The sequence below is a fragment of the Lagenorhynchus albirostris genome, chromosome 1, assembly GCF_949774975.1.
Source record: "Lagenorhynchus albirostris chromosome 1, mLagAlb1.1, whole genome shotgun sequence".
NCBI lineage: Eukaryota > Metazoa > Chordata > Mammalia > Artiodactyla > Delphinidae > Lagenorhynchus > Lagenorhynchus albirostris.
The window spans coordinates 114336069-114342232 of record NC_083095.1 but is presented as its reverse complement, the minus strand read 5'-3'; positions in this window follow the sequence as shown (position 1 = coordinate 114342232).

The window sequence follows — 6164 nt, the reverse complement described above, 5'->3', positions numbered from 1 at the left end:
GTTGTGGAGCACAGGCTCTGGACGCGCAGGCCCAGCGGCCACGGCCCACGGGCCCAGCCGCTCCGCGGCACGTGGGATCCTCCCGGACCGGGACACGAACCCGCGCCCCCTGCATCGGCAGGCGGACTCCCAACCGCTGCGCCACCAGGGAAGCCCTACAATGTGTAATTTTAAAGAAAGGTATAATTTACCAAATCAACAATAACTAACGATTAAAAATATATCATACCAAACGTGTAAGACTTTTACAGAGAAAATTATAAAGCTCTATTGAAGGACATATTTGAAGAACTATTTAAAGAAGGAGAGAGCCCATGTTTATGGATAGGAACATTCACTATCTTGAAAATGTCAAAACCCCCAAATCTATGTATTTAAGGCAATTCAAATGAAAATCCTAATAGGATTTCTCACAGAAATTTCCATATGAAAAAGATAATTTTGGATGCCTACCTAATCTAAATGAACAAAACACAAATAAATGAACAAAACATTAAAGACCTGATTGCAAAAAGCCCAGTAGAATTCTATATAGCACTTACTACTATTCTAAGCACTTTATGTACATTAACTCATTTAATCTTCACAACAACCCCATAAAGTAGATGCTATTATTGTACCTATTTTGCAGATGAGGGCACTGAGGCACAGACAGGTCAAGGAACTTTCCCAAGATTATACAACTAATAAATGTAGAAGCAGGATTTGAAGTCAGGCAGCCTGGATCCAGGTGTCTGAGTACTTAACCAGTATACGTACTGATTCTCTTTTACATGTATTTACACATATATTCAGATCAATATAAACTAAAGAAAATTGATAATTAGGAAAATAGCCTTTTGTTCTATTAGATCCTCCCTGACTTCCTCCAATCCTCACCATTCTCTTTCTCACCCTTCTTCACTTCCAGTTCCCTCCAGCTCAGCCTTATAAGAGCTATCTACTAATCTCTGTGTAAGGTATAAACCAATTGTAAAGCCTTTAGAGCTAGGTAATATACATTTTAATAGATAACTCTTTAAAACCAGAGCAATTTTACAATCCAAAAGCATGGTGAAGAGACATCAAAATAATAGTGGAGCAACAAGTGGTGGTGAGGTTGACATTTGAGGGAAAGAGAGCCTGACTAAAATTCATTCAAATGAATGACCGTGTACTCTCAAACTGTGCATGTATACATGAGTGCACATGCTTATAATGTGTATGCATTGTTAATATAATTTTGAATTTAGAAATGAAAGCTGTGCTTCCACATTTTGCTTATTTTGTAACAAAAGCTATAATAAAAATGGGAACTGTGGGAACCAGGGTTCTCATTTTAGGAAGAGAAGGATACAAGAAGGGAAACAGTAAAGGCAAAGAAGAACCATGTGAAATTGGTTTGGAATTATAGGTATTCATATGTATTGATATGAATTCATGGTTTAATATATTTAGATGCACCATATGAAACTGCATTTTTCCCCAAAAAAGAGTCTAGAAGCAGTGACAGTTTAGTGGCAAAGAGCACACCAAGCACTCAGAGTTTGTTTTCTAAATACCATTTCCCACTAGAAGGAATGAGGGCTCCTTGTGGGAAATTGCGTATCCTAGGGCTGGAGCAGAGACGGTATTCGATCCTGGAACACCTTGTTGCATCAGAAAGTAAGTAATAGCTCAAGAAATTATGGGGTATGTTCAAAAGTTACAGGAGTCACCCAAAGGGGCTCCTACTAGCCAAATCTGGAACAAATTGAGTATTAAGATGAATAATGAATTACTATTATAACCCTTTGAATAAATATTCTGATAGGAAAGAAGAAAGAAAGGAGGTGAGGGAAGGAGGGAAAAAAGGAGAAAGGCAAGCTCTTTCTTACACTAGAATGCCAAGTAAGAAATGTAGCGGAATGGCAGAGTTAGAAATGACCATTTTGCAGCTATGATAGTAATAACTGATTCAGATAGGAATCACCAACTAATGCAAAAACTAGTAGATGAAAGTTTAATGAGGAAAGGGATATTTATATAGTCTCAAATTATTTTCCCAGAGAGTACTCACTAACTTTACAGTGATGATATCTTTATAGTATAGAAATCTATTGGACACCATTTTAACCAAGTGATCAAAGTTAACATCACCAATAATAAAACAAATTGATATCATGTGCCTCCTGGTGTGATACACTGAGTAGGACACAGACTCACTTATCCATTATTCCTGCCAGGAATGCAATAATCAGTCTAATCCTGAAAAAAAAAATCAGACAAGTCCAAACTGAGCATCATTACACAAAAACAACTGTCCTGTACTCTAAAAACATCAACATCATGAAAGACAAGGGAAGACTGAGGAACTATTCCACACTGAGGAAGACCAAAAGGACATGATAGTTATATGCAATCTGGATCTTTGATCAGAGGGAAAAACTGATATAAAGGATATTATTGGGAATATTGGTGAAATTTAAATATGGACAGTAGGACTTCCCTAGTGGTGCAGGGTTAAGAAATTGCCTGCCAATGCCAGGGACACTGGTTCAAGCCCTGGTCTGGGAAGATTCCACATGCCGTGGAGCAACTAAGCCCGTGCACCACAACTACTGAGCCTGCACTCTAGAGCCTGCGAGCCACAACTACTGAAGCCCGTACTTAGAGCCCGTGCTCCGCAGCAAGAGAAGCCACCGCAGTGAGAAGCCCATGCACTGCAACATAGAAGCCCACATGCAGCAACAAAGATCTAATGCAGCCAAAAATAATAAATGAATAAAGTTAAATAAATATGGATGGTATGTTAGATAATAGTATTTTATCAGTGATAAATTTCCTTAATTTGATCATAATTTTCTGATTATGTAAGAGACTACCTCATTATTAGGGAATATATTCTGAAGTATGGGGTAGAGGGATATGATGGTTCAGAAGATGATTCAGAAAGTAATAATAGCAACAATAATAATGTGTGAGGGTAGAGATAGAAAAAAGAAAGAAAGCAAATAAGCAAGTGAGGCAAAATGTTACTTTATTTGGGTAAAGGATATATATGAGAGTTCTTTTTATTATTCTTGTACCTCTTCTGTAATTTTGAAAATAATTTAAAATTTAAAGATTTCAGAAGTGAATGTTCTGATATATTCATACAATGGAATATTATTCAGCTATAAAAAGAATTGAAACACTGATACATATACAGGATGATGGACCTTGAAAACATTATGGAAAGTGAAAGAAGCCAGTCACAAAAGGCCATATATTGTATGATTACATTTACATGAAATGTCCAGAGTAGGTAAATTCATAGAGACAGAGAGTAGATTAGGGGACTTCCCTGATGGTCCAGTGGTTAAGAATCTGCCTTCCAGGGCTTCCCTGGTGGTGCAGTGGTTAAGAATCCGCCTGCCAATGCAAGGGACATGGGTTTGAGCCCTGGTCTGGGAAGATCCCACATGCCGTAGAGCAGTTAAGCCCGTGCGCCACAACTACTGAGCCTGCGCTCTAGAGCCCGTGAGCCACAACTACTGAAGCCCACGGGCCTAGAACCCATGCTCACAACAAGAGAAGCCACCGCAATGAGAAGCCCGCACACCACGAGGAAGACCCAACGCAGCCAAAAATAAATAAATAAATTTATAAGAAAAGAAAGAATCCGCCTTCCAATGCAGGGGACGCGGGTTCGATCCCTGGTTGGGGAACTAAGATCCCATGTGCCGCGGGGCAACTAAGCCTGTGTGCCACAGCTACAGAGCCAGAGTGCTCTGGAGCCCACACACCACAACTAGAGAGAAGCCTGTGCACCGCAACCAAGAGTCAAAGCACCGCCACGAAAGATCCTGCATGCCTCAACTAAGACCTGATGCAGCCAAAAATAAATAAATATTAAAAAAAAATTACTAGTGGCCAGGGGCTAAGAGGGGTCAGGTGGGTGGAGGGGTGCAATAGGGACCAGCACAAGGTTTCTTTTTGGGGTGATGAAAATGGTCAGATTTAGATAGTGGTGATGGCTGCACAACTCTGTGAATATGCTAATACATACTAAAAAGTGAATATACGATACACCGAATTGCACGTATTTAAGTGGTGAGTTTTATATATAAATTATATCTTCTTTAGAAATTCTGGTTACAAAAAAATGGGGGGACTCAAATGTTACTGTGCAAAATTGTCATTATCTTGCCTCCCCTTTTCCAATCTTTCCCTCCCAACACACATACAAACTAAAAAGGCTTAAAATTGGCACATTTTCTGTCTTTTAAAAGAGATTTCATAAAATTGTTTTATATTTACAGTTTGTTGTTTTAACACCCAGATTTGTCATGTTTCTTAGGTAGTCCTGCCTTGCTGTGTTTCATTCAGAAATAAGCACATATCTTGCTCATTCCCACATGCTCTTAAAAAATTTCTCAAGCACCCACAGTGTTGCAGTCTGCCTATATTGGCAGTATTTATATCCTGAAAAAAAAAATCTGCCTCTTTTCCCATTGCTGTAAGAAACAGAGCAAAACAAGGCAAAACTCCCACATTACTTTGCCATATTGGTTTATCAGCTGTCACATAAGAAGTATGTGACTCACTATGTCTTTAGAGTCGAAGATCAAACACAGGTGCCCCACTGGAGGCACCTCACTTAACCATGTTTTAACCACGCTGCCCCAGGAAAGATTGAAGACCTTCCTTGATGATTATGTTAAACTCAAGTCTTGTGCTTATTTGCAAAGGGTATGTCAAGTTCATATGACAAACAATAATCATGATGAAGAGCTACATAGACACTTGTCCCCTTTCTTGTCTTGCAAGCCTCCTTAATATTTTGTAAGAATTACAAATGCTCTATCAATCATTTCCTTTGTTATTTTTCAATAACAATTATCAAGTAGGAATACTTCGAAATATGTCTTAGTCTGAAATAATATACTTCAGAATGTATTAGTCTAAACTTCGTATGACTGAAATTTTTTTCGGCTGTAAGAATCTATTACTTAGTTGACCACCTTGAACATGAGTAGTTAATATATCTTTTTTCCCCCCAGCTTTAGAGTAGTTACTATATCTTAAATAATCGATAGACAAAATTATAGAATGTTAAGACTTTGACACTGAATTCTTAGCAAGTATATAATTCACTCATTCATTCCAAAAAATGTTTATTGAGCACCTAATATGTGCCAGCAAAAATCAACACAACGCTTGCTCTCATGAATTTTAAAGTCTGGAGGTAAAGACAAAATGTAATCAGATAGTCACAGAAATTAATATGTAGTTTCAAACTGAGAGAAGTGATGAAGCAAACAACATGAAAAAAGAGAATCTGACGTAGACTAGAGAGAGCCTTCCCTGATGAGAGAAATACTTGAGTTGAGAATGAAAGATTAGAGTTTGAGTTAATTAGAGTAAGAGTAGGGAAAAGAGCATTCCTGCAAGAGGAAACAGCATTTGCAAAACCCTTGTGGCAGGCGAATGTTGGAGGAAACATTTTTTCCCATTTATTAAAGTCTTTATTGCATTTGTTACAATATTGCTTCTGTTTTATGTTTTGGTTTTTTGGCCACGAGGAATGTGGGATCTTAGCTCCGACCAGGGATCAAACCCACACCCCTTGCATTGGAAGGCGAAGTCTTAACCACTGGTCCGCCAGGGAAGTCCCTGGAGGAAACTTTTAAAAGGCCCGTGAGCATAAAGAGCAAGGGCAGTGGCACAGGATGAGGTTGGAGAAATCAGTGGAAATCATTGTATAAGCCTTATAGTCTGTGTTTAGGAAAAAAAAAATTTAGCCTTAATTATAATAGTGGGAAGCCATTGAGGAGTTTTATGTAAAGTGATGACAGGATGAGATTTGTGTTTTAAAAAGAGCACTCTACATTCTGGAAAATAGTTTGGCATTTCCTTCAAACTAAAAATGGACTTACCATATAACCCAGCAATTGCATTCTTGGGCATTTTTCCCAGAAAAAAAATGAAGAGTTACTTTCACACAGCAACTTGTACATGAATGTTCATAATGGCTTTATTCATAATAGCCAAAAAGTAGAAACTACCCATGTAGTACTTCAGCGGGTGAATGGTTTAACAAACTGTGGTACATCCATACCATGAAACACTACTAAGTAGTTAAAAAGGAGCAAAATATTGACACACACCATAACTTGGATGAAATTCAAGGAAATTATATTACATGAAAAAAATCTCAAAGG